This window comes from Cornus florida, unplaced genomic scaffold (genome assembly GCF_030987335.1).
Source record: "Cornus florida cultivar Cherokee Brave unplaced genomic scaffold, ASM3098733v1 CherokeeBrave_3.0.0_Hap2_Chr11, whole genome shotgun sequence".
NCBI classification, from domain to species: domain Eukaryota; kingdom Viridiplantae; phylum Streptophyta; class Magnoliopsida; order Cornales; family Cornaceae; genus Cornus; species Cornus florida.
Window position 1 is genome coordinate 95,516,059 of NW_026775581.1, and position 10,090 is coordinate 95,526,148.

The window sequence follows — 10,090 nt, forward strand, 5'->3', positions numbered from 1 at the left end:
TATATATGATGTATATATTTAAGATTGGTTATATGTACATATATTTATATATAATGTATATATGATGGTACTAATGTAATAGTGAATATATATAAGGGCAAATTTGACTTTTCATGAGTTCTGATATTTTGCCATAAAAATAAATTAAACATTGAAGGGCAATTTCGTCTTTTCAAAAGTTTTAAGGGCTTGTTTGTATCAAAAATTCTCATAGGGGGTGTTTTTGTTCAAAAAACGACTAAGTTGTATATGACTGTCAATATAACAAACCTCAAGGGGTGTCGTTATAATTAACCCTTTATTTTTTGACCTCAAATACATGCGAATGGACCCTTTTACCTTTAATTTTTTAATACAAAAGATCTTTAATCTTAAATAACATAAATGCCCCACAACAATTTTGAGTTTCATCTCTTTCATCCCATCCAATCTCCTCTTCTCCATTGAAATCCCCAAGCTCGCCGTCACCAAAGATTTTGATGATTCCAATTCCCCTGACCTCTCTGTCGTTGCTGAAAAGGGCCAGGTTAACTTCATTTCAACCCTCTTTCTCTCTTTACAATATATACACACACATAGAGATGCATGATAGGGAGCATTAATGGATTTTGAAAATGGATTGACATTAGATTCCTCAGATTATCTCTTTTTTTTTTTTTTTTTCTTTTTTTTTTTTTTTCTCAAATTTCTATTCAAATTTGGAGTGATGATGAATTGATGATGATGAACAGGGGACTTGTACTCATATTGAACCCATCTAATTAATGCTTTGTTTTTTGTATGATCAGATGCATAGAACCAAACCAACTTGAAATGGGTTTTCCTTAGATTATGCTCTCCATTTTTTCTTTTCTTTTTTATTTTTTATTTTTTATTCCCCCCCACCCCCCTCTAATGATGTAAATGATTGTAGATTACGTGTAGAGATTACCCACATTCAAGGCATGTATGTGTGAATTTCCCTTTGAGAAGACGCCTTATGAGAGTTACTGTGAACGATGACCTAATTTGAGGAGGAGGAGGAAGAAGAGAGGAAAAATGTATGTTGGGGTAGTTTGGTCAGAAAAATAATCAATAACAGGTCAAAGGGTAGAATAGTCATTTAACACCTCAAAAGTACTATGACTCCACCAAAAATTTACATTTAGGGTGTAAGTGAAATAATAAACCACTAATTCAAATATAAGTGAAAGTTAAAAACAAAATCTTCATCTACCTGAGATATGACCTAACCTCAGGATCAGAGTGTAATTTACCTTAAAAATTAATATACACTTCTACTTCGTGGAAAAAAAAAATCTCCAATTATTCTCTTAGAGTCAAGAAAAAAATTTACTTTTGTTTTACCATATGTATGAATACAACTCTATGTGTTATACTTTATACAATATATTATATAGAGTATATTATTATATAATTTAACTTTATATTTTGACTGAAATTAAAATAAAATTAAAACGCATGATAAACTCACTTTAAATTTTAAAACAATTCAACAAAAATTAAAATATGTATACAGAACATACTTCTCAAACAAAATTACAAGAAAGAACAAATCATATAATTATGAGTGAAGATACCAAAAATGACCCGGGTCGGGCACAACCCAAATTACCAAAGGATGAATCGAGCAAGAGCAATTGACCCAATCAAGTGGAGTCCCATGAAGCCCATTCTCCATTAGGACGGTTTCCAGGCCTAATCTACAAGAAAAGGAAACAAGTCCATGTGTAAAGAAAAAGTCCAGCAGAACGTCCCAGCAGGATAAGTAAAATCAGAAGCTTCTAGAATAATTGTAAATCCCTATAAATAGAAGGAAAAGAGAGGGAAAAGGGGTTGAGATATTTTTGAAGTGTAAAAACATTTCTTTCCAAATCGAGAGAGTTGTTTCTTGCATCTTTAATGGCGCCGTCTGTGGGAATCGAAAGAAGGATCCAGTTAATCATCAAGTTCACTGCAAGCAACTTGATCATTCTTTCGGAGACTTAGGATTGATTTGCAATGTAGAAGCTTGATTTCTGGAAATTGGAGTCTGATTTGCAAGATCGTGATTTGTTTTGCGAAGGTTTGATCTTGATTGACGAAGGCCAGATCCGACGAGTTCACGGCAGGAAAGATTTAGATCCAGTTGAAGGAGATCAGAGTCCGATCAGGCCAAAGCCAGATCTAGTACATTCACATTAGCAGAGTTCAGATCTGATCAAGATTACTCAGTTGATGACTTTGCTCCGATCAGGAACGATGATAGGAGATGAGATGATAGTTCTTATCCATAAAAGAATGAACAACACACAAAGCTTGACGAATTGATGAGCATAATTGAAGCTCTGAGAAAAGAAAATGCGGAATTAAGAGCCGAAATAGAGTGTCGAGAGCTTCCGGTTATTCCGCGACCCCTTCCGGTAGGAGAAAGAGTTCTGCAACCAAATGTTGCTCACCAGGGCGAATAAGAAGGAAACGTTCACTTGGATCTTCGTTGCAAAGAGATCAGGCTAGAAGATCTTCCGCCAAATGTTCATCATGTGGAGGATCGAGAAGGATCTATCCATTTAGATCCATATCACCAACGGATCAGGAGAGAAGAATCCATGGAGATCGATCCATATCACGAACGGATCAGGCAAAAAGAAGCCATGGAGATCGATCCGCACTGCGAACGAATCAGGAAAGAAGAAGCCATGAAGATTGATTCACATCGCGAGAGGATCCGGCGAGAAGAAGCCATGGCGTTCGATCCGTATCACGAAAAGCTTAGGCGAGAGGATGCCATGGCGTTCGGTCACCATAAAGCTACGACGACATAGCAGAGGGAGTCAACGGAGGAAAGATCGTTCGATCCACTCTACTGACCGTCAATGGCCATGTATGACTACAGAAGTTTAGGTAAGAGATCTGTTGAGCAAAAGATACTACTGAGGGAGAATGAGGCCCTCTGTTCGGCAATGCAAACTGTTGATTCGCCGTTTATAGATAAGATCCTAAATGCTCCAAATCCAAGGAAGTTCTCCATGCCAATTTGTACTCTGTTCGATGAGACGAGCGATCCGATCGAGCATGTTTATTATATTCAACTGAAAATGGCTCTGAGCACAGAAAATGATCCTTTAATGTGCAAAGTTTTTCCTACGAGCCTGACCAGACCAGCGCTCAACTAGTTCAAGAACTTGGCAAAAGGTTTGGTGGAAAGCTTCCATAACCTATGTGACCAATTCATAAGCCAGTATTATGGAAACAAGCGTCCGGCCAAGAATATTTCCAGTCTGTTTATAATAAAACAGCTAGAAGGAGAACATCTCTAAGCTTTCCTCACCAGATTCAACCTAGTAAAGAGCATGGTAATAGAGTGTCATTCGTCCACGGCGGTTCAAGCGTTCAAACTGGCCATGACTCGAGGAACACCGTTCCACACGAATCTAGTGGTGAATACGCCGAAGACCATGGATGAGCTTAATGATAGAGCTGATGGATTTGTGCGTTTAGAAAAAGAAGAAGCTGCTAATACAAGAAAGATGTCCATGGTCATGATAGAGGAGAAAACCAAAATGAAGATCAGACAAAAGTAAGTTGCACCATAGCGCCCGACCCCCTAGAAAGCAAAAAAGGGGCCTAGAGAGGACAAGTTGGTTACTCCACTCAAAGTCACCCTGGCGAGGTTATTTCAAAAAAAAAAAGATAAGTTTCGCCCTTCCCTGCTAATCAGACAACCGCTCGAATAAAGAGATCAATCTAAACATTGTGCTTTTCATAGTAATTTTGGCTATTTGACTAATGAATGCAGGAACTTAAGGAGGTAAGTGGAAATACTGATAACAAATGGAGAGTTCGCTGGATACATCCAAGGACTAGCAGCAAAACAGAACCGACCTACTGAGCAAGTGAAGAGAAATCAGAAGCCGAATTACCATAACGCTCAGCCCATTCGGATAATAAATGCATTGCTCCATGTAAATGTTCTGCACTAGTAAAACAGCTAAGTTCGGATAAAGTTTGACAGAACTGATCTGTTGCGAGTTCAAATTCCTCACGAAGATCCCCTGGTCATCAGTCTGACGGTGGCAGAGTGCTTGGTTTGAAGAGTTTTAATTGATCTAGGGAGCAGCACGAATGTCATGCCAAGAGTAACAGTTGATCGGCTCAAAATTGAGCCAGAAAAGCTTAAACCCACAAGAAATCCACTGTTGGGATTCGATGGGAAACGAGTAGAGCCTACTGGTATGGTCGAACTTCCAGTACGTGCTACTGAAACAGAGTTGATTGAAAGCTTTGTGGTTGTGGATATCCATCCATCTTATAATCTCTTAATGGGAAAAGGGTGGATTTTCAGGGTCCAAGGTGTCCCATCGAATTTGCACCAGGTGATGAGATGCTTAAGCCCAGATAGGAGCAAGGTGATTGATATCCATGGGGACCAAGTAGCAGCGAAAGAGTGTTATTCTGTAACTCTGAAAGCCACTGGGAAGGGAAAAACTCCCGTTTATTCTGATAGCCCGAGATAGCAATTACAGGGGCCTCTACCCAAAGAGATTGGGGAGAAGGAAGAACCTTTGGTTTTTACGGAAGAACCTCTCATTGATGTGCAGATTGATCATCTGAACCCAGATAGAACCACAAAAGTAGGGTCAGGGCTTGCAGAGGAAGAAAAATGGCAGCTAGTTGATTTCTTGTCTCATAATGCAAATGTGTTTGCCTCTGTATCTTGTCATTCTCTCAATATAGATCTGAACGTCAAGCTTGTTAGACAGAGACAGAGGAAGTTCATCTTAGAGCGCAATCAAATCATAGCTGATGAAATTGACAAGTTGCTGGAGGCTGGGTTCATCAGAAAAGTTCAATACCCGTCTTGGCTCTCAAATGTGGTTATAGTGTAGAAGAAGAATGGGCAATGGAGAGTCTGTATTGACTTCACCAATATGAACAAAGCTTGTCTGAAAGATAGTTTTTTGCTACCAAAGATTGATCAAATAGTAGATGCCACTACTGGGTATGAATGACTAACCTTTCTGGATGCTTACTCAGGCTACAATCAAATCCTTATGGATCCGAACGATAAGAAAAAAAAAAACTTCTTTTGTCACCGAATGAAGGATATATTGTTATAAGGTTATGCTGTTCGGACTAAAAAATGCTGGGGCCACTTACCAAAGGCTGGTTAGCAGGATTTTCAAAAGTCAAATGGGTAAGACTGTAGAGGCCTATATTGACGACATGGTAGTAAAGAGTAAAAAGAAGGACCATCATTTGCAACACTTGTAAGATGTGTTCAGGGTGTTAAGGAAGTACGGTATGGAGCTTAACCCAACCAAGTTCTCATTCGGTGTGGGTTCTGGGCAGTTCCTGGGGCATGTGGTCAATAACAAAGGGATTGAAGTTAGCCCAGCCCAAGCAAAAGCTCTGATAAAAAATGCAGAACCAAAAATAATTAAGGAGGTACAAACACTCACCGGACGAATAGCAGTACTGAGTAGATTCATTTCTAAGCTGTCCGACCGCTGCAAACCATTTTTTGATACAATAAGAGGTCACGAAAGGCAAGCCTGGGGGGATGAACAACGACAAGCACTAACCAAGTTGAAAGAGTATATGAGGAACCCTTTAATCTTATCTGCCACAAAACCAGGTGAAAAGTTTTTTATGTATCTTGGCGTGTCTAGCATTACAACAAATGTGGTTCTGGTATGGTGTGACAAAAGCAAATAGTTCCCAGTGTTCTATGTCAGCAAAACAATGGCCGAGCCAGAAAGAAGGTATTCAAAAGCCGAACAAGTGATCCTATCATTGGTGAATGCGAAGATGAAACTCATGCACTAATTTGAATCCCATCCAATCGTCGTTCTTACCATCTTTCCTATAAGGGTGATCCTGCATAAACCAGATTTGTCAAGAAGAATGACAAAGTGGGCCATTGAGCTGAGCTCATTTAACATAATGTGTGAACCCCGAACGGCGATAAAAGGGCAAGCGGTGGTTGATTTCTTACTGGAGTGTGATGGAAGAAGATCTCAGAAGTTCATTATGGAAGCTTTTTGTTGATGGATCTTCAAATCAAATAGAGGCAGGAATTGGGATTAAGCTGCAGAAGCCAGAAGGTACCACGCTGAGCCAAACAATCAGACTTGAGTTCTGAGTAACTATTAATGAAGCAGAGTATGAAGTATTGTTGGCAGGACTAAAGCTGGCCAAAGAACTGAAGGTCAGGAGTCTGGTTACTTTTAGCGATTTGCAGTTGATCATTCGGCAGGTGACTGGAGAGTATGGTACCAAAGATGAGACAATGGAAGCATACCGTAAGCAAAGAATTTTGATCAGATCAGGTTTATCCAATTGCCAAGAGAATAAAATGAGGACGCCGACCGGCTGGCCAATAGTGTGTCAAGTTCCGGAGAAATGTTAGTAAGGGTGATTCCAATTGATGTGTTGTCTCAACCTTCCATCTTCGAGGAACCACTCGGCTCTGATCCATGGTATGTGAATGTCATACCGTATGAGCTGAGTTAGATTGATCCAATTATGATTTTCATATGGGATGGTACATTGCCCAAACAGAAAGACGAGGCAAGAAAGATCAGGTCAAATGCTGCAAAGTATGCCATTATCCATAATTAATTGTATAAGAGATCTTTCTCGGGTCCATATTTGAAATGTGTTACCCCCTTAGAGGCTGGGCAGATCCTGCGAACGATCCATGAGGGAGTATGTAGCAATCACTTAGGAGAGAGATCTCTGGTGCACAAAGCGATGACGTAAGGATATTTTTGGTCGAACATGTCGCGTGATGCAGAAGAATTTTCTAAAAATTGTGATAAGTGCCAAACATTTGAACCACTAATCCACCAACGACCTGAAGATTTGCACGTAATGGCTAAACAATGGCCTTTCGCGCAATGGGGGATGGATGTGATTAATCCTCTACCAACCGTGAGATCACAGACAAATACGTTATGCTTGCAACAGATTATTTTACCAAATGGGTAGAGGCAGAACCATATCCCAGTGTAACCTAGACTCGAGTAAGACGCTTCATCTGAAGTAATATCATTTGTCGCTTTGGCGTGCTAAGATCGATCGTTATGGACAATGGGACTAATCTTGACAGTAAGTAAGTGAGGGAATTGCTAGAAGAATATAGAATCAATCAAAAGTTGGCAGCGGTTAGCCATCCGCAGGCAAATAGTCAAGCCAAAATTATTAACAGAATAATCTTTGTTTGTATTAAGAAGAAGCTTGAGGACGAAAAGGGTAAATGGCTGGACAAGCTTCCGAACGTCTTGTGGGCTTATAGAACAACCCCTAGACGACCAACCGGAGAAAGCCTGTTCGCTATGGTGTACGGCACCAAGGCAGTAATATCGGTTGAGTACTTAGTTCCGACTATTCGAAGTTTGACATGAAATCAAGAACAGAACGATAGTATGTTGAAATTTAACTTTGATTTGCTGGAAAAAAAAAAAAAAAAAAAAGGATACAACAGCAATAAGACTCGCGTCTTATCAGCAAACACTTATGAATAACCACAATAAAAAGGTGAAACATAGAGAATTTGCACCTGGTGATTTAGTTCTGAAAAAGAAAGTGGGGATTATCAAAAAGATGATGTCACCCTAGGAAGGTCCATACAGAGTGGCAAAGGCCATAGGAAAGGGGGCATACAGTCTAGAAACCATGGATGAAAGATTGGTTAATAAATTATGGAACGCCACATCTCTAAAAAGGTATTACCAGTAAAGATTGAATTCCATTTTGAACGATGTTCATTTAGAATTGTGTTCATGCAAATATGTAGATTCACCAAGATTTACGAAAAGAGTTCATTTTGTTTCAAAAATTGATTGAGCGAAGAGTACTAAATAAAAAAGTCAAGTGGCAAGTGGCATTCTAGCTGAACACCAAGCACTTTGTCAAGTAAGTGGAAAATGGCACTATGAGCCGAACGCCAAATACTTGCACAAAATAAAAAAAAGTCATGTGGCAAGTGACATCCTAGCCGAGCGCCAAGCACTTCGTCAAGTAAGTGGCAAATGGCACCTTGGGCCGAACGCCAAATACTTGCATTTTGTTAAGTGGCAAGTGGCATTCTAGCCGAGCACTAAGCACTTAACCAAGTAAGTGGCAAATGGCACTATGAGCCGAATGTTAAAAACTTTCACAAAATAAAAAAAGTCATGTGACAAGTGGCTTTATAACCGAACGCCAAACACTTAGCCAAGTAAGTGGCAAATGACACTATTAGCCGAACGCCAAAAACTTGCACAAAATAAAAAGTCATATGACAAGTGGCATTCTAGCAGAGCGCTAAGCACTTAGCCAAGTAAGTGGCAAATGACACAATGAGCCAAATGTCAAAAACTTGCACAAAATAAAAAAGACATATGGCAAGTGGCATTCTAACCGAGTGCCAAGCATTTAGCCAAGTAAATGGCAAATGGCACTATAAGCCGAACACCAAAAACTTGCACACAAAAAAAAAAAAAAAAAAAAAAAAAAAAGAAGGTCATGTGGCAAGTGACATTCTAGCCAAGGGCCAAGCACTTAACCACTATGAGCCAAATGCCAAAAACTTGCACAAAAATGAATGTCAATTAGAAAAATCAAACTGTCATGTCAGTTAAGCATAGGCTGAAGTGTGGATACTTAGCAAAACAAAATTATCATTTCATTCATCACTACCAAAGAAGTTCATGATATACAAAAAGTAACATTGGAATGAAATAAAGCAAGTACAGAAGCCAGCTCTAATCTATTACATCCTCTCATGTGCCTGATCCATTGCCCGTTTCACCATCATTAGCTGTCTCATTATCTCCAGCTGTTTCATTGTCTCTTTCTCCATCATTGATCGTTTCCTCACATCTTGGTGGAGAGTCAAGATGAATGATATCCTTATTCGGCAGAGCTCTATCAGTGGATACAGTGGCTGGAGGAACGATGGTAGTGATGGGAGGGATGCTCAGAGGGCGAACGAGTGGGATAATCCCAGAAGTTGCAATCTCATTGCAGTCAATGAATATATTTTTAGCAGGATCATAAAGTGGATCATTGTAAACGCTCGGTGGATCAATATCTAGAGAGGCGTCGAGGTCATCTGGTGTAATATCCCTAATTTAAAAAGGGATATAATTGAAATTTTACTGTTTATTTTATTATTTTCATTATTTTTTTTTAGAGCTTACGTGGCTATGTGTTGATGTGTTTATTTAATTTAATTAATTATTGATTTGCATTTATTATTTGCGATTTGAATTAGTTAGATGGATTTAATTGCTTTATGTGAATTGTTTGAATTATTTAAATTGTTAATTGTATTATTCTATTTCTTTTTCCACTATGGTAAGATTAGGTTAGGGTTTTAGTGTTATTATCACCCTTAATTATGCAGGTATAATATAGGTTGGTCTATGGGCCGGATAAATCATTTAGGGTTTAATGGAACCTAGAATTGGTGGTCTATAAATATACCAGTGATGTTCTGCCTAGGGTTGAGGGTTATATTCACGATATAGAAAAGGCAGAAGTAATTTGGGAGTAGTCTGGGAACAACAGAGAGGAAAGAAACAAAGAGGGTTGGCTGGAGACTTTAGGACGATGTCGGTGTAAGACAAGTTCTAATCCTATCTCTATTCCTTAGACTTGTGTTCTTTGCATGTCTAATTTAACTCTAGGATTAAATAAGAATCAAACTTAAACTGGATTACATGTCTTTGTTATATTTCACTGAAGGTAGCTAGCTATGAGTTATACTACTTGTTTTATGGTTTTACGTATTTTAACACATAAAATAATTCACGAAACGGGATATATGATGCATTTGAATTAATATACAAGGAATTAAATTAGCTTGTAACACTGGAAAGTATTAATTTTAAACTGTTTGCATGTTTAGGATCGTTTGCAACTGTATACATTTTTCACGTTTCGTATTGGCTTGTTTTACTTCGTTCTTGAATTTTTCTATCCTAATTAGGATGGATTTAAGATTAAAGGTTTTAACATATCTGGGGCATTGGAACTTAATTTTAATCAATAGAAATCATTAGAGTTAAGGACTGATCAAACAAGATGTCACCGGAGAAGATATAGTTACTGAGATGAAGCA